The sequence below is a fragment of the Eptesicus fuscus genome, chromosome 6 (genome assembly GCF_027574615.1).
Source record: "Eptesicus fuscus isolate TK198812 chromosome 6, DD_ASM_mEF_20220401, whole genome shotgun sequence".
NCBI lineage: Eukaryota > Metazoa > Chordata > Mammalia > Chiroptera > Vespertilionidae > Eptesicus > Eptesicus fuscus.
Window position 1 is genome coordinate 52851895 of NC_072478.1, and position 20074 is coordinate 52871968.

At 36.4% G+C, this 20074-nt stretch overlaps 1 protein-coding gene across 3 annotated transcripts in view; it reads left to right on the top strand.

Annotated features, from left to right (window-relative positions):
• The window catches only part of IQCM (IQ motif containing M), a 384245-nt gene that overhangs the window by 64578 nt on the left and 299593 nt on the right, over nt 1-20074 (top strand). Inside the window, exon 1 of one of the 3 annotated variants that reach the window (XM_054717694.1) lies at nt 12556-12733. The exons of the other annotated variants lie outside the window; for them this stretch is intronic. The gene's annotated coding sequence lies outside the window, so the exon portion shown is untranslated. Of the gene's footprint in view, nt 1-12555; nt 12734-20074 lie in introns of those variants that run through there. 3 annotated transcript variants of the gene reach the window in all.

Below are 20074 nucleotides of genomic sequence, written 5' to 3' on the forward strand. Positions count from 1 at the left end.
CTGCATTAAGTACAGTGCTTTTAAAAACATCAAAATGTACAGGGATGAGGTTACTTACATATCTCATAGGCAACTGGGACTACAGAGACTTTGTTGTTAACACTACATTCTACTAATGGGTGATAATATTATGTCAGTATTCCTGTATTGTTCTATTTTGATTTCATTACTCATGTTCATACATTTGAAAACTCATCAGTTCCCATTCTAGTTAACCACATTGCCCTTTGAGATCTAGTCTGCAGTTTCTACGGATGGCCTTGAAATTTATATCCTGCACCTTTAAATTTAAATAATAATCATGATTGCTCATTTTGCATCTGATGCTTAGCATGTAGTCATTAATATTTATGCAAGGCTTACAAAACCCTATCTTGTTTGTGATCTATGAACATAAAATATCTATTGACTTTGATGAATACTTAAGAGCGATATCCAAATATTTGGGGAATAAGTGCTTTTGGAACCACTTGACAAACCTATAGTGGAGGATGCCGAGACAAGATCCCTTCTGTCTGCAAAAAAGACCAAAGACAAAAGACCGTCCTGGGAACTTGAAGTTTTCTTTTTTATTTTTTTATTTTCAAGTATGCACGTGCCAGCTGAGGAAGCTGGAACGGATCAGACAGAAGGGTGTAGTTCCAGGGACACAACTGATGTCCTTTGTGAGCATCTTTGGTCTTTTCTTTCACCAAAGCAAAGTGGCCCCAAATCTGACTTCTGGTGACTCTTACACACACAGTGATACCATTAAGCAAACAAGCATTAGAAATCACCAGGAAATAATTTTTACATGCAATAAGATCTATTCTTTTGAATTAGTATTTTGACTTAATAAAAAACAGAACATTTGCCATACAGTATTTATTCTATTTAAAGAATTTGCAGAGTACTCATAGAGAACATCAGAATAAAACTGATTTCATGATAGTAATTTTCTTTAACTGCAGAGAAGCTTAACTAAAGGTCTCAAGGAATACCCTGAACTATTTTTCTTTTGTGCCAAAAATTCTTGGTGGTAGCCTTCAAGTGGTATCTTTATTTTCCAGTGAAAATAAGCAAACAAACCCTCCCCCCTGAAAGCCCAGAATATAGACCCTTCCTTAAGGCTTTGTAATAGATCAGGACAGAGGTGCTGACTGAATTTAGACTTCTCGAATGTTTTTCAACATCTAATACAACTGGATTAAACAAATAGCTGATAGAGAAAAATAAGTACTTTTAGGCAAAAGATTCTGGCATTTCCCCCCTTCTTTATTTTTTTTTATTCAATTAAATAAATCATCAACATTATGAAAGTTTGCTGAGCATTATAACCATTTCAATTTTTGAATTTATACTGAAATTAAATTACACTATTCCCTTTATAGCCTAAATATATGTCACTGCAGAAATTAACATTAAAGAAGTCACTTTTGCCCACTTGTTATTAGATTACTAAAATGAATTCAATTCTTATGAACATCACAATGAAGAATCAGAGCATGTTAGAGCTGAAAGGGACATTAGAATCATCAGTATAGGGTTTCTCAGCCTCAGCACTGTTGGGATTTTGTTCTGGATAATTCTTTCTTTGGGAGGCCGGGGGTGGGCAGTCCAGGGTGTCATGGGACGTTTACCAGTATCCTTGGTCTTTATCCACTAAATGCCAGTCTGCACCTAGTCCAGACTGGCATTTAGTGGATAAAATTAAAAAAAAATTTTTTTTGATATTGCCAAATGCTACCTAAGGGACAAAATCTTCAGTTGAGAACCACTGATCTAGTGCAAGCCCTTTATTAAAAAATAATGTTAATGCCTTATCCATGTTTTGTGAATGAAGAGACTTCTCATTTGCCTGTTGACTATCACAGCTAGGTCTGGTATGCGCGTGCCAGCTGAGAAAGCTGGAACAGAGCAAATAGAAGGGTGTAATTGCGGGGAGACAACTGCCATCCTGGTATGCCAGAGAAAATAGAGAAAATAAAGAATGCAGTTACAGATATAACTTAAAGCCTGAACTTAAGTAGAATCGACAGATACAACATTTTTCTTTGTGAATATCATCTTACTTTTATGCTCCTTCATATTATGTTCTTTTTCTATGGTTTACAGATTGTGCTGTAGTTCAGTGCTATGCAAAGTCACTAAACCCATGGTTTAATTCAGCCATTTTTTTGGCAGGAAGACTTTCTCAGTGAGGAAAGCTGTGTTTTGATTTTCTGTCTAGTGTAAGCCCCTATCTCCTCACTGTCCTGTAACAGAGTTCACCGACAAGTACAATCTGTGGTTGTCTGTTTAGTAGCACTAATACAGATGATCAGGACTTCTAAGAGGGGAATGTCCCCCAGCCCGGCCTCCATTTCTTACCTTGGGGCTCTGTTCTATGCTTGGCATATTCACAAAACAAGCAATATTATTAGATTTATTAAGTTCATCACATGCAAATAATGCTTTGTCATTTTTTTTTTTGGTAAAATTTATATACGGTGTTCTGAAAAATGTATATACACTTTAACAGCTGATAACTTTAATTTTCTTTCCTTTTCAGGTTTAACTGATGTGTAATAATGGGTGAAGACAGATTAAGCTTTAAACAAAGAAAATTTATCCTAAACTGCCACTAAACTTTTTTTTTATGGGGCTACATAAAAGATAAAGTTTATGGTACAAAACCAGGAACAGATGAATTGAGGGCACACAATTACTGAACAAAATGATTCTTGATGTTCATGACTCCATTGCTTTGTGTTATCAGCAGTGCCTGGATCAGAACGGTGTTATCAGTTTGAAAACAGGCATTGGCCAAAAAAAAAAATTATTCATTTCTGTAGATTCTTTTAAATTTTGAAAATGAAATGTGTGTTAATCAACACTGACTTTATAATCATTCAAAGTGTATATACATTTTTTTGGGACACCCTGTATTTGCATCTTCACAAAAGAGATAAATCTTTTTATAGCAACCCTAATTCCATATGACATTGGACAACTTGTGTGTGTGTGTGTGTGTGTGTGTGTGTGTGTGTGTGTGTGTGTGTATTAGAGAAAATGAGAGAGAGAGAGAAAGAGAGAGAGAGAGAGAGAGAGAGAGAGAGAGAGAGAGAGAGAGAGAGAGAGAGAGAGAGGAGGCAGGCCAAAGGTGTGAGGTGTTGGAATACTAACAAGTGTGCTTTTGTAGAGAGAAATGTATATACAGACTCTAAAGCAAAAGGGAACATGATGCCTCCCAGAATGGGAAGAAGTTTACTGAAGCTGACGTTAGAGTTCAAGGGGGAAACGAGGCTTTGGAAGAGTAAACAGAAGGCTGATGGTGAGAGCCTGTAAACCAAATTAAGTAGTTTTGATTTCATCACAAGAACAATGGTAAGCCAGGGATGATTTACTAGAGAGTTAACAGAGAGTATCTACCAGAAAGCTATTTCTGTGATCCTAGGGTTTCCAGTCTTTTTGTTACCTTGATCATTGAAGACTGACCTAATAGAGAACTAAACCATAATTATAAGGATATTGAAAAAATGTTATTTTCTAAAGGTGTGTTTGTGGAATGATGCCAAGCTAAACAGAGTGATCAATGTCAAATCACAATTTCACACAGACCACAAGAGGATATTTGTTCAAAATCTAACAGCCAGGAAAAAGATCTAGCAATATTATCAGACATTTTAGGAAGGAGAGAAAAGAACAGTTTCTAAACTCAACTTAGCAAGTGGCAACAATAACTCCTATTAGCATTTGAATAAATAACCTTAGCCCTAACTAGAGCTTGCGCATTTGGCGATCAGTCACAGTTTTGGAGAAAGCTGCTGCTGGTTCCATTCTTGTTCTGCTGATGGAACAATCTGTTCCTGTTTGGTGCCCCGTTACCTCGATGACATAGAGAGATTGCAAGCTGTACAACTGGGAAACCAACGAAGTCAAGCTGTCCTGACTTCTCTACTTCAGCCTTTGAATTGTTGACTTAGCTATAAACTGGGACATGTTTAACACAGGAGGAGGCCCATATTGCTATTTCCCAAATGAGGAATGCTTGTTACTTTTTCCAGATTTAACTAAACATACCATTTTTTTCTATGCAATATAAAGAGAGTGTGGTCAGGAAATCAGAGGATGACTCAAATAATACCATGGTGCTCATTGATGCAAAACCATAGTTTACATAACAGAGTGGAGTGTGGCAATAACTCTGGCATTGTTCAAACTTTCAAAGGGTAAGTCCTAATGGTTGACTGCTTCCAACTGTACTTCATGTGGATGACCAAGACAATGAGACAATTATTAATACTAGTAGTAAATTCTAGTTAGCACTTTCCCCTGATGCTATTGGACAAGATTCTTTTCATATCATGAGGTAATAAACAGGAACCTACTATTCTATTCATGTTAATCTCTCAGACTTTGAAAAGCAGGGAATTTTTTATTGTAAGTTAGAAAAAATATTGTTTTCAGGATTGTTTTGGGACATGGATAGGGTAAAAATACTACACAAAGTGTTTTAAAATAAATGTTAAGTATGGCACAATATTTTGAACTACTTAGTAAAATGCAAACATATTCTGTGAGTTTTCACATTAAAATATGAAATTCTTTTCAAATGAGGCTTTGGAGAAAATTATCTTGATTATGTTGGCTTTGGTAATAATTCCATTCACTCAATGTGCTTTATTCTCTGCCTTTTAAATACTAATTATGCTTCTGAGAAAATTAAGAAAGCCAGTGTGATAAAGGCAATGTTTCCTTTATGAAAAAATGTCTTAGTAATATTTAACTTAGTTTTGAATTCCAAGTATGGGGTTACATTAAAAAAATCTTTCAAAAGACTTTTGTATATTTTTCTTTTTTGTGTGTGTGTGTGTGCGCGTGGGGAAGGGGTGGTTGTTAATATCACAATTAGAACTTTCAGCAACTTTGTAGTTCTTTCTATATGATTCTTTAAAAAAAATAGGGTAAATTTCTGCACTTGGAACAGAACAAATATCATAAGTATACAAGTTGCAGGGTAAAAATATAATGATACTGTACTTAACTACGTTAAAATAAGAGTGGTTGAATTGTGTCTTCCAAGATTGACAAATGGTTCAGAAGAGACCACTGGGGATAAGAAAGCCTTCTTTGCTGAATAGTGGGTATCTAGAACTAGCTACTGAAGAAAGAGGTATAAGGGTTGTAAGTGAAGATGATTTGATTTACTGGTTTGTGTTTCTTTACTCTCACTTCAATAGTGAGATAATCTCCATTTACCAGCCCTTTGCTTTTAAGAAGAAAATTTCTAGCTATATTATTTTTGGCTCTATCTTGATGATAAACACTGAATATGAATAGTGTAGACAGTGTAATAGTAGTTAGAGAACCTAGAAATAATCTTTCCCCAAATGAAACATTTTGGTAGTCTTCTTTTGACTCCTATTATTGCCATGAACTAGTAATATTGATTCTCAGGCTCTATCATTATTTAAAATATCTAGATGTAGTCAATTTAAATGCTTTTGTTATTCTCATTCTACTTTCTTCTCTTTGGGTAGTTATTATTTCCCCTAATACACATTTTAACATATTTTTTCTTTGTATTTCATTTATCTCTCAATTTCTCAAGCATCTTACAGTTTTTAATGTGTAGTATGTGCCGTGAATGCTGAACTAGCCACCTCTTTACCTTGAACACGATCTTTTCCCTCTCTAGGCCCTTCTTTACTTATATGGAAAATGAGGGGATCAACTAAAGCTATATTTGTCAGTGGGGATTGTCATAGGTGAAATTCTGTGGAAAGAGACTCTGAGAGGGAGCGTGGAGTGCAGAAGTTTTACTGGTATGCGTGTATAGAACTTACTCCTGTGGTAAAGTTAGGAGGACTAGAATGGGCAGAGGCAGAAGCTGATCTGCAGTAGGATAGCAGCCAAGTCCTCTCGGACATCCTATGGAGTTGTTCCAAGTTGAAGTAAAGGATTCAGGTCTTTGCATCCTTTATCAGCCAGACATCACTTATGGGTTCCTCATAGGAGAGAGAATAATGCCCTTGGGCAAGATAATTCTCTGCAGTGGGCAATGCCCAATGGAGGACATAGCTGTGAAACATAAGCAAATGATATACCCAGTAACTTGTGGGTGGGTTCATTGGTCTTGAAGAGGGGATTTGGGCAGAGCACCAATTTCTATTACTGGTATTTTGGGCATGGGAAATTTTTTTTTTTTAATGTGGAAATAATCCAGGCATTGTGGGCATGGCATGTAGCATCCCTGCACCACCCATTGGGACCATCAAACACTTCCCATATTTCCAAACAGCCCTTGGGACTCTGGTTGAGAATCATTTGAGATCAATAGGCTAAAGCAGGGGTGGGGAATGGCTGGCCCTCAAGTTGTATAGGCCCGAGAAATCATTTGGTCTGGATATGCAAAGGCATTAGGGATGAGTTTAACCAAATATAGCAGGCTAATTTTTAAGTTGATAATTTTGTATGGCCTGAGAATAATGTTATAAATATCCAAATGGCCCTTGGGAGACAAATGGTTCCCCACTCCTGGGCTAAAGGATTTGCTCCATTTACTGTGGCTCTAACAATCTGAAACACCTGATCAAAGTTAGCAAAGCTCTAGCTGAAAAAAAGGAGCCCATTGTGACTCAAATAATGCTGCCTTGACCTTAGTTGAAGGTATATAATTCTGGGGAATCACTGGGTCAAGGGGAAGAAAGATTTTAGAGTGTTGTTATGTATTGTCCAATAGAATGGTTTGGGCAACTTACATTCTCCCTAGCAATCTAATAATTGTATATGTTTACTTTGTTCTCTCTTATTAACTTGAATCTCTGTAAATGTCAATGATATCATGGATGAAGTCCAGAAAGGTAGGTAAGGAAGTGAGGCTTGGATACCACAAGCTATGCTGCTGTGCTTATTTTTATCCAAGTTTCCCTAATGCTTCTGGGGACCACTCTGACCTCATGACAAAGAGCCAGGCAGAAGGGAGCAGGAGAATTGCTAAGCACCTTCTCTACAATTAATGTTTAAGGAAAACCAGGACACTTAAAGGAGATGAGCATTTTTGAGGAAGAAAATGGAAATGTTTTAAATTTTTATTGTACAGTTCAAACTCTTGATGGTAATCCTTTATTCCAATTGAACAGGTTTAGATTAGCTCAACTCTATCTATTTAATATCTTGACAGCTCAGAAAGAAATATCTGCTGTTAGCCTAGTCTTGTTCATAGGGACAGCTGGTATGGGTTTGGCAGTTTCTTTAAAGAAGACTCAATGAATATGGAGACTAAAATAACAAACTTGTTTTGAGGCAGTGCTTCTAGAACATGATTTGAATGTTTAAAAATTAATTGCAGAAGTATCCAGCTATCATTTATGAACAGAAGACTCTGTTGTCTTTTACATTTACACAAAATTCTTGATGTGGTCAATTTGAGGATCCTTTATTTTTCTCCTGTTTTATTTCTTTTTCTGTAGTTATAATTCACCCAGCAAATAATTAATCTATCATCATATTTTAGCATCAGCAGACATTATGATATTTTTCTATATTGGAAATGAGTCAGCTAATCAACAGCATGTATTGGACATCAACATCGAGTCATCCATGTTACTTTAAAAAAAAATTAACTTGTGATGAGACATAATTTTACTTTGGAAAGGCTAAAATTATAAGGACTATGTCAAGTATTTGTATTAGTTCTGTTTCTTTTTATTTTATTTTAGATTTTTAGATGTTACTAACCAATTTTCCTAAATATAAAAAAAAATTACTAGGAAAGTTGGTGTGTTATTAACAGCAAAAAACAGTATTCTGCTATAAAAACAGATTGGTTTTCTGTAATTAATGTTTATGGGTCTGTTAAAAAGATGGATATTTTAATCTAGATTCTTTCATTATAAGAACTAAAATAATTATTAAAAGGGCAAAGCACATTTGTTAAAAAAAATCCGGGACTATGGAAAGAAAACTAAAATGTTCATAATCTAGCCATTCATAGACAGCCATGTTTATATAAACTGTGGTTTTTATTTTTCCAAATTCCTTTTCTTTTTTTTTTTTTTTTGGTTATACCTTTCTAGACTTAAAAAATGTATTTAGTTATAAATTGTATTATGTTATTAATAATTATTTTGTAGTATAATCAAGTGATAGTATGTCATGAACAGCTTTCTAAATGCCTATTCACTTTATTTTCTACACAAATAACACTTTATAGTATGAAAACACCATAATTTGACCAATAACATGAGGGGAATTTATATTATTTTAAATATGGCATTGTTTTACACAGCATGGTGACTGCAACTAACATTGTATTTTATACCTGAAAGTTTTTAAGAGAGTAGATCTTAAGTGTTATCACCACACACACAAATCATAATTATGTGAGGGGATAGGAGATGTTAACTAACCTTATTATGATTATCATTTTGCAACATATACATATTTCTAATCCCCGGGCTTCCATCGCCCACTGATAGAAGGTTGACCCCTAGGTTTTTGCCTTTCCTCCACTCATTAGTGTGTCTTAATACCCTGTTCAAGGCAAAATGCCTACACATTTCTCTTCTCTTTTGCTCCTGATTTTCTAATTTATTCCTGAGTATATTTAGTTTCTAATTTCTTGACTTTCTCTGCTGTTTCCAGACCATGTGTTTGTCATTTTTACTGATGTCAAAATTGGCTTCTTTGGTTTTAATCCTTTGTACTCTCCCAGATATTGTATGGCAAAAAACAAAAACAATCTCAGATATCGTCTTGGTGTTGTATACTTGTTTGCGGCCATCCACCTCATTCAAGCTTGACCCTCCTGGAATCCAATCCTGCTGTTCATCTTTGCTTCTCGGCTAAAACTCGTCTTTTCCCAAAGCCCTGCTTGGAGAATTAGATCCTGGCCCAGTGAGGGCAGGTAGGTGCTAAAGGGAAGGTGTGTCTAGAAGAAAGGTTAGACCCAGCTTGCAAGCACAAATGGGACATCCTCACAACATCCAGGACTCATCATGAGCAGAACCCATACTATGTCCATCACTGCCTGCTCTTGGGATTGCATTTGGTTTTAGTATACTTTCGGCTCCACGCCTCCCATTTGCTGTCTATAATCTGGGCAATTTCCCTCATGTCTTTGAACTCTGTTTGGTTCCTGCAGCTGTAGAATGAGAATATTAATAGTTAAAAATAGAACCACCTCGATTGGATTGTTGTGTCTGGCGTATTAGCTGCTATTATTATTAGACTCTTATTTTCCAATGGACACATTTCCTATCCAGCAGTCAGAAAAGCTCTGAAGTGGTTGCTCTCTGAGGTCTCTTCAGAACTCAGGGCCAGCAAGTTGGGTGGGACCCAGTGTGCTTGCTCCTGCCCAACTTCTTCCTATTTTTGCTCCTTATCTTCTGACATATAAACCCCATAACCTACTTTGTCAGAGAGTTAATAATCAGTGCTATGCGCTTTTTAATAGAACATATGTTTCAGTCTCTTTACATGTATTAGCTCATAGAATCCTTCTGGAAGATAGCTTTTATAATCTTTATAGCACAAATCCAAAACCCAAATTAAAGCAAAACAAAACAAAACAAAAAAAATAATGGCAAAAACCAGGAGCTCTGCGTGATCACATAGCTAGTTTCAAGTTATACATCCAGAAAGGAGTCCAATCAGGATTCTGATTCAGGCTTTCAGTTTTAAGCAGTTTCTCCAATAGTATACTTCTCAGCATTTTAACCTCTGGATACTTGGCCCATTGTCCTAAAACACTCCCCACCCCCCCCAAAAAAAATTCTCTACTTAAATATCAAAGAAATGTCATCATTCCTCTTTCTTATTCTAAACCTGGGAGTCAAGGTGCAAGTTTGGTAAATATACCTGACTTGTCTGTCCTTGCAACAACTATTCCATTTTCTCTTTCTTGTGTTCTTGAAGGGATTTGCTACACTTTTCATTAATCTCTGAAAAGCTTAGAAATATATTAACTTCTCTTAACCACTTTCCCACTCTTGGAAACACTTGTGACAGCCAGGCCTTTGTTCATGTGTGATCAAAATAGAACTACTTACAGAATGGAATGCTTTAAAGCATCTCTGACTTTATTTTAATTTTGATGACATTTCTGCTTGTTTTATTACCAGTTTGGTGTGGGGAATTCTACTAAATAAATTACCAGACATAAGAGATACAGTAATTGCTGACAAGGTGGGAGCTTGAAGGCTTCTGCATTTGGCTAACTCAAGCTTCAAGCCAGTTTTGCATTTTTAGAAAAATTCCAAAACATTTAAGTCCTGCTTTTCTTCACTTTTTTTTCTTTATCCACTGTCTTCTTTTTCAGGTATCAAATGTTTATCTTTTTTATACTGAGTTCTAATGGCAAAAAAAATATCACCAAATGAACACATTCTTCAGAATTCCAAAATCCTGAAATCTTTTTTAGAGTGTGCCCAGCATGACATAATAGTAAAAGTTACAAGTCAGTGGTGAATTATAACCAAGGTCATGGAAAACACATTGCTTTTTTTAGTGGTTGCATGATTATCAGACCTCTGGGGATAAATCTGCACCCACTGGACATGCAGTTAACTTACCTTGGTGATTTTGATTTATAAGCCTTGAGATGCACAAGGTTGCCTATTTGTTAGTGCTTGTTTTATATTTGAATAGCTTGGAAGCTTATAAATTTGAGGCATAGCTTAAAGTTTGTCTGGCTATTTCATATTTTATAGAAGGCACCTGATCAGAGAAATTCAACTTCTGTTATTTCTACTATGACACTATTTAGTTTTTATAACATAGTGAGGACATCTGATTTGTATTTTAGAGCATCTCTCTTTGTGGATCAGTGCTAAAGTTTCAAGAACTGTCAGAACTATTATAAAACTATAGGTAAATAATCATTTGGGGAGTAAAAGTTTAATGGTTTAAAGGGCGGACATTGAAGAACTAGCTATTGATAAAATTTATTCTAATTAGATTCTCTTTGAGCTTTTGTTCAGAATATACATGACCCTAAGGGCTTTCATTAAAAATTGTATTCAATTTTTTCCCTTTTACTTATTTTTTTAATTGTCTAAAGTTTTACATTTGTCTCCTTTTTCCCCGTTGACCCCCCCTCCCCAGCCATTCCCACCCCAGGCAAGCCCCCACCGCCTCAGTGCCTGTGTCCATTGGATATGCTAATATGCATGCATGCAAGTTTTTTTTTTCCCCAATTTTAATTATACAGAGGAATCTTTCCAGCATTAGTTTGGAATGGCATAAAGAAGATTCTTGAGCCCTAGCCGATTTAGCTCACTGGATAGAGCGTCAGCTTGGGGACTGAAGGGTCCCAGGTTCGAATCTGGTCAAGGGCATGTACCTTGGTTGCGGGCACATCCCCAGTGGGGGGTGTGCAGGAGGCAGCTGACCGATGCTTCTCTCTCATCGATGTTTCTAACTCTCTATCCTTCTCCCTTCCTCTCTGCAAAAAAATCAATAAAAATATATTTAAAAAGAAAAATGAAGCTATTTTTTAAAAAAAGATTCTTGAATGAATGTAAGGATGTGACTAGAACGAAAGCTTAATGAATTATGGGCTTTGAATACCAAATTGTAGAATGACTTCCGGGGTTAAATTGACCATAGAAGTAGTTATATGTCAGCCTGAGTTCTCCTTTCTCCTTCTAAGGTTCCTTATTGCAACATATGTCAAGAGGAGCTTTTGAGAGTTAATTCTCATAGCGGGCTTTCTTGACCTTCCCCGTGTTGTCTTTTTGGGCTGAATAATTCTTTGTTGTAGGGGGTGGTGGTGGTCAGGGAACGTTCCTGTTCATTGGAGGTAGCTAGATGCCAGTAGCAATTATCCCAGTTGTGACAGCTAAAAATGTTCCTAGACATTGCCAAATATCCCTGGGGTGATGGGACAGAATCACCCTTAATTTAGGACCACTGTTCGACATTGATGATGCAGAAAAGAGAAGAATGACAAATCATAAGGTATCCACCTTGAAGACATCACAGTGTGTATGTTAAAATAAGGTGCACATCACAGTGTGTAATCCATTCACCACTAAGCCCAACCAAGCTGAGGCAACCCTCAGAGATAGCTGCCGTTATTATAATAGTCTGTGTCTGGCAACTGGGCAGTATCTGATTGTTGTTCATTTGATGCTGCATTTGAATACAACAACAAGAATGATCAAGTCGTTTGAGATAGTTTAATACTTGGCATTTATAAATACAGAAGATTTAATCATTATAGACAACTGTACTTTTATACCGTTACATTGCTGTTACGTATTTTAAGAAATTAAAAATAAGGAATGTTCACCCTTTTTCAATTTTCATTGATTCTTTTAAATCTTACTTGTTAAAAGGAGAATCTTTTCTGTGAGGCCTTTTACTATTTTCTGTGGTCAGATTTGGTGGTGTTCCTACAGGAGTTGAAACTGTACTCTTGTCTGGCATAGAAAAGCTCACCCTGATATAAGCAGAGCGATAGTAACAGCCAATCATTATCTAGTTCATCACAAGGAAAGATTCTGATTCTAGAATTCTTTTGGTTCCTAAGGAAAAGAGGCATATTGAGAAATGGGAGATAATCACAGGGTTGACCGGATCAAGAAAACTTTGTTTATTCATTACTTATTTGGAATTGGTTTTAAAATTTAAAATAATGTAAAGTTGGATAACTAAAGATAATGAATAAAGGAAATGCACAGGAATTAGGTATTATTAAGTAACTGAGATCATTATAACTTTGGGGCAGTGAATTTGTTTCTAGAAGTTTCTTGAGCTAAGGCAAAAGGTAAGTATTAAAATAGTATGAATTCATTTTTAAAAAACTTTAAAATTATTCGTCAAGACATTTTTTTTTTCTCATGGAATTTGTCCAAATAAATTTTCTTAGGATTTGATAAAATGATATAGTTTTATACTTATAAATACTTATAGATGTTTAAATATATAGTCAACAGTTTTTTTTTATAAGACAGGAAGGAGAATGTTGTCTGTTAGCTCTTGGAGTTCTCTGCCTTAGAGGAAGAAAAGCAAATGGCTTCAATAGGAAAAAATTTAATATGGAAGTTACTCATATACCACATTATATATATATATAAAAAACTATCAAGGTCTCCTGGCCAATGTCTGATTTTAAGTAGCATTGCATTCTTGTGCAATCTCAGTTATAAACTATATTTCTATGTAGCTTTGTAGAGTTGATTTAGTTATTTAGGCTACTTAAAAATTAACATTTATAGCCCAGCTGTTATGGCTCAGTGGTTGAGCATTGACCTATGAACCAGAAGGTCACAGTTCAATTCCCAGTCATGGCACATGCCCGGGTTTTGGGCTCAATCCCCAGTAGGAGGAGTGCAGGAGGCAGCCAATCAATGATTCCCTCATCATTGATATTTTTTTCTCTCTCCCTCTCCCTTCCTCTCTGAAATCAATAAAACTATAAAAAAATTACCATTTAAAGTTGAAGCATTTTGAAAAATTAAATACATTTAATGTCAATGCTAAGCTGTTATGATTGTTGTCAACAAAGACCAGGGCTTCTTTGAGGGGCTTATTAAAAAGAGAAAATAAAATCATACTATTTTCAAAGCATAGGGCACTCTATTGTTTTAAAAAAAAATCAATTCCATCACTAAATGATGTTGTTTAGATGTGGATTTTTAGGGTACTTGGCCACAGATACGTTTAAATTCTCAAAAGATACATATTAAATAATGCATGAGAAAAATCCCAGACTTAACTGTAGTAATATGATTCAGATTCCAAAGTGGTGCCATCCTATATAATAAAAGGCTCATATGCAAATCGACCGAACAGTGGAACAACCGGTTGCTATGACGCGCACTGACCACCAGGGGGTAGTCATTGCACTCTCACAGGGGGAGCACTGCTCAGCCAGAAGCCGGGCTCATGGCTGGCGAGTGCAGCAGCGATGGCGGGAGCCTCTCCTGCCTCCGCAGCAGGGTTAAGGATGTCTGACTGATGGCTTATGCCCTAGGGAGCGGGCATAAGCCATCAGTTGGACATCCCCTGAGGGCTCCTGGACTGTGAGAGGTGCAGGCCAGGCTCAGGGACCCCCCTCACCCCCTGCCGAGTGCCTGTATTTCATGCACTGGGCCTCTAGTATAGGATATAAGTGAGCCTTATACATTTTTTACTATTGATTGTCTCTGGCCATTGGGTCAAATACTAATGATAGACCAAAGAGATAGATCAAATAAATTATTCAGAGAGATGATTTTTTAACTCTTCTTAAATGAAATGGAACAGAGGTGAATAGTAATTGTTGGAATAACCATTCTGAACACCTGGTTGACATTTATGATTTGTTATATAAATAAATATGATATTTATGATATGTCATGGAGTTAAGAAACCATACTAAAATATTATAGGTCTATTTTTTTGGAGTGATTAAGTGTAAAAACATCACTTTGTCCATCTTGAGTGATTACCCTTTAGATTTAATTAAGATAATTAGCTTGACAAAGACTGGGATATGCTTTTAGAACAGGCTGGGAATACAATTCTGGTGATAAGAAATCATCATTTTCCAGAGCTCTTCCCAGTATAGAATAGCTAATTATATGTTTTCAAAGGGAGGAAGTCACAGGTTTCCAACATGATTTCTAACATGGAAATATAAACATAAATTAACATTTTGTAGTGAAATTACTTGATCAATATGTGATCAAAATTGCACTGCACTCTTTCCTCTTGGAATGTCTTTCAATTTTTGAACATCATTCTGTGTATATTAGAAGTTTGGGGAATGTGCAAAAGGTTTTATTCTAATGAGTATTAAAGAACCTAGGACCTAGGTTCTGTTTGGTTTTGTGGATGGTAAGCTCATCAAAAGATTCTCCTGTTTATTTTTAGAACTTTAAATCTGAATTCAGAAGGTTATTTTCAGCTGAGTCCTACCATTCAGTCAACTCCTTCATGAAGCCTGTGGATCCCAGCATGTTTCTAATGAATTGCAGATCCAAATTCTTTGGAGGTTTGCAAGGAATGAAGCTTTGAGGTTCTAAATGGGTCAGAGAAGATTTTGTACTTTGTTAGGTTATGAGAAATCTAAGAGGCAATCTGTGCTAAAGTCTCTGGAATAGAATTTTGGCACCTGCTGCTTTCTTTGCTTTTCTATGAGAAGAACATTATGGAGGACTAACCAATGAAAGAATTTCTTAAAGGTATTCTTTATTGAGAGGTGGATCAGTTTGCTCGGGCTCTTCTCCACGTCCAGCATGGAAAGAGAGATGAACCGGTTCTGAGTAGAGGCAGCTGGGGATTGAGAAATAAAAGAAAGAAAGAGACAAGACACAGAGATAGAAGGAAAAAGCTGGGAGCCGAGTGGGACAACCGTCCTCTCTGATGGAGGGACAGGGACCCAGAGCCGATAGAGCAAGTTTATTTTATACTCCCAAATACCAGGAAGTTTCACCAAAAGTTAGGATCAAAGGAGATCATTTGCATTCTCGAGTAGGCCCGAGCATTCCTGGTGCTTGACTGGATTTACATATCAAAAACACACTACCCGACACTGGGCAAAGGTAAGAGTCAGTGCTGATAATACGTCTGCCTTTTTGGTAAGATGTGTATCCAAGACGTGGCTCTGCCTGTCGCCTTGAATTCAGCTGACAATAATTTAAAGAATGCCCATATGCCTTCCCAGGGGGCCCTCTACAGGGCTCAGTATAAAGATGAGTCAGACCAGAGCCTAGTAATTTAAGTAAATAGTTTGATTTGGCTTAGAGATTTGGTACTATCTATATTTGTTTCCTACTTAAAATTAAACATAGAGAGAGACTGCACAGAAGGGCACCCAGTTGAATTCTTTCTCAAACTTCAATTGGTCTGGTTGGAGAGAATAAGAAATATTCTTGAATTATTTTACTGATGATTTTATCTATTTTCTGGAAATCATACTTTCTAGTTGTTGACTAGTTTCCTATCTTTTGTATTTCTCATCATCTTCTTCTTTTTTAATCTCTTAGTCATTTTGATCTATTTCTGGGAGATTTCTCTAGGTTTTATCTTCTATCCCTTATATTGATTTTTACATTTCCTCCATCGTGCTTTTTAGTTTCTGAAAGTTCTTTTCCTGTTTTTTTAAAAATATGTTTTTATTGATTTCAGAGAGAGGAAAGGAGAGGGAGAGAAGAACAGAAACATCAACAATGAGAATCATTTATCGGCTGCCTCCTGCACGCCCACTACTGGGGCTTGAGACCACAACCAGGGCAAGGGCCCTGACCTAGAATCAAACTGGGACCTCCTGGTTTATGAGTTGACACTCAACCACTGAGCAGCACCGGCCAGGCTAATTTTATTGTTTTCTATTTGTGGCATTTTGGCCTTTGTTATCATAAATATCATGACTTACTGCTCTGATTAAAAAAAATTCTTCTTCTTGTGTCCTCCTAGTTGTTTATAAATAAGTTGTTTAGTCTGACCTATCTTCCCTAAGCAGGGAACTAAAAAGCTGCTTGGAAGCTCTGAGCATTTGATCTTTAATTTACTTTGGGTGACTTGGGTGGGCCATTGATTGGGTTGATCAAACTCCCTCAAGAAATGTGTTCTAATCTCCTTTCTGGAGGAAAAAGTTCTAGGTGCTAGTCTTCTGGTATTAGGAAAGAGGCTTTGCATCCTATAAGCAGTTACTTAATCCCCTTGTTTTCAGGAGGTTTCCCATGTTCTTAGTTGCTTGAGATACCCCAATTCAAAGACCCTATGTTTTACACTTTCCAGACTTCAGTGGGAGGGTTGGAGGTGGAAGGGGGAAGGATGAGGGATAATACTCTGTAAAATGGAGTAGGGGAAGACATGTAAGTATCTAAACAATTCTCAAATAGCTCTCATCCATTCCTCCTTATTTTAGGTTCACACCTGCCAACCCAGTTTATCTCCAGTTTTAGAGAAGCTGGTGCTACCAGTTGCTGGGTATTTTGGGGGGATCTGTTGTGTAACTAGTTAGTTCTTGGTTTTTCCCATTGCCCACATCAGATTGAGCTTTCTTGAATCTGGTAATTCAATTACTATGTGTGCACCTTTTTTACACATTACAAAATTTAGTTGCCATTGTCTCCTCTCCTGTTCTTCCTATTTTTGTGGGTTCAGGTCTTTGAAAAAAAAGGCCAAATTTGACACATTTGTTCAAAATGCTATGTTGCCCTGGAACACCCAATTCAAATGCGCCTTTGAGTGGGAAGTTACACCTTTAAATGGGAAACTTTCAGAAGACAGATCTTAAACTGAAGTTGTACCAGAGTCTGTCGTAGAAATTTTCCTTACCTGTGAAGAAGGATTTATTTTTGGGGGGCTAAAGGAAAAAATATCATTTAGAAATTTATTGTTTGTATGTAGATATTGTCTTTCTTGTGTGGTAGCTTTTTATCAGTCACCCCTGTGCATTTTGAAGATTGAGACAATGTATAATATTTTAATGAAGTGAAAAAGTTCACCAAGAGCTGCCCAGCCCATGTGGCTCAGTGGTTGAGTGTTGACCTATGAACCAGGAGGTTGTGGTTCGATTCCCGGTCAGGGCACATGACCAGGTTACAGGCTCGATCCCCAGTGTGGGTGTGAAGGAGGCAGCCAATAAATGATTCTCTCTCATCATTGATGTTTCTATCTTTCTCTCCCTCTCCCTTCCTCTCTGAAATAAATAAAAATATATTTACAAAAAAGTTCACCAAGAGCTATGTTTTGCCTGAGATTTATGCAGAAGTATGCTCTGAACTCCTAAAGATGAATACAGTTGACCCATAACCTGGGTTAGGTTGCTAATTTTTACAACTATTACAACAAAGAAAAATGCTAGAGGCTTTTATTGACGACTACAGAGGTCTGCGTTTTCACCTTATTCTAGGGGAGGTCAAAATTTATAATTTGCTAGAGTGGAGGGTAAGCTTTGATTTACCGTATTTTCCGGCGTATAAGACGACTGGACGTATAAGATTTTCCTGGGTTAAAAAGTTGTCTTATACGCCGGAAAATACGGTATATATGTGTGTGTGTGTGTGTGTGTGTGTGTGTGTGTGTGTGTATACCATATTTTCCGGCGTATAAGACAACTTTTTAACCCAGGAAAATCTTATACACCCAGTCGTCTTATATGCCAGAAAATACTGTATATCAATCAAACTGGAGGCAAGGAGTAAATAGTTTCTTCTCTGTGCATTTGATACCTGGGATAAGGCATAAAACCCCCCACTGTCAATCAAAACAAAAGGGAGTTGTAATTACTTCTACCCTATTTTATCAACAATAAATATATATCAGAATTTTAATGATCAATGTTATTTAAAAAGTTTAGATGATCTATAGCTAAATTTTAAGAGAATACTCTGTAAATAATATTTGGGGATTTAGAGGTTTTACTATCATGTGTGTGTGTGTGTGTGTGTGTGTGTGTGTGTGTGTGTGTAGATGATCTAGAAGGATGGATAGATGAGATGAGAAGCTGAATTTTACCATGCAGTTTACCATAGAGGCTCTTCTGCTGCCATTATATTCTCATTTGCATCTTTGCAACATGGGGCTATATCTTTCTGGTACTCATTCCTATCTTCAAATTAAAAGTTAAAAAACATGTAATTAATCTAAAAAGAGTACCTGCCAGGTCATTTTCAAATGACAAAGGATTTGACCTTTTCCATGGTGATATTTGGTGTTTAAGGCTGGCTGTTGGGAATTTGACTCCAAGTTAAAAGAAGCATTTGTATTTCTCAGTTCACCCAGAGGAGCAATAAACTATACTTCAACTTCTGAAGTGTTTCAAAGTCAAATGCCTTCCTTTGAGAGTACTTTGCCACTCACTGATAAAACTAGGAAAGGGCATTTCAGTCAACGTTTTATTCTCTTCGTCAGGAATTGAGGCTGAGTAGGTGGTCACCAGCAGGGATAATTTAAGGGGCCCCCAGAAGGACCTTCTATCCAAACATATCTCCCTGAAAGAAGCCTATGTATTTTTCTCTATTTTTTCGAGCTGTTTCATATTTTGCTTAGTAGAGATTCCCTTAGGTTATAGTGTCGTCTTTTAAAATAAAAATATCCCAAGGAGGGTTAAGTGGTCTGTTAATGAATCATTAACAATCCAATGTGGCTTAGTTTAATTAAATTGCTTTCCTGTAGTTAATGGAAGTTTTGATGAGGGGTCAGGAAGAGGGAAAAGGGAAGTGCAGTCCCTGGAGTTCTTCAGTGTGAGGTTGATCAGAGGACACTGAAGTGGGTTCACTTTTGACATCCAGAGGGTGGCATGAGGACCCTGGATGCCTGGATTGGGAAGAAGAGATGCAGGAGCTCAGAGAGGAGGGAAGAAAGAGAAGTGGGATCATGGCTAAGACAAACTTGCAACTTCAAAATATTGTGGGCCAGGTCTTTTTCCATAATAAAGGCCTTCAAGTTAATATTATTGAGTAGTATGGGCATATGGCTTTGTATTTTTGCTTGAAATTTGTGTTATGTTATATGTCATATATATCTCAATATTTTGGGAAAGGGAATATAGATCCTTAAAATCAGATAAGCTATATTAGAATAAAACATAAAAAGTGCTATTATATTTTATTCATTAAACAATTGTTTAATGCTTAAACAATTAAGCACGTTTAATTCAATTAAACATTATTCATTAAACTTCCATTAACCAGAAGAAAGCAATTTAATTAAACTATTTTTATTTTAAACTTCAGGGAATACATAATTAGGGTTACGAGACTAATTATTGTCAAAAGCAGATTTCAGAATTACTAAGTGAAGCAATTTTGCAACTCTTGATTGAAAGAAGTATTTCTTTCAGAGGTGTATTTTTTCCTTTGTGTTTTGCTATGTGGCAAGGATAATGCAATGTAGTGTCCTTGGTAGGCTTGAAAAATATTTTAACTTAAGCAGGCGTTTCTATTTTTTTTTAAAGCTTGCTCTTACTTACAAAGCCTCTGAAATATATTTATTTTAGGAGTTTTTAGGCTTGTTCTTATAGAACAGCAAATGTGAGTAGAGAAGCAAGCTAACTTATATTCTTGGTTAATCACATCAATGAGAAACTGACAACTATACTAGAGTCCAGATGCCACTTATCACTTTTGAACTTTTATCTTAATTACAGATATAAATCATCTCATTTGTTCTA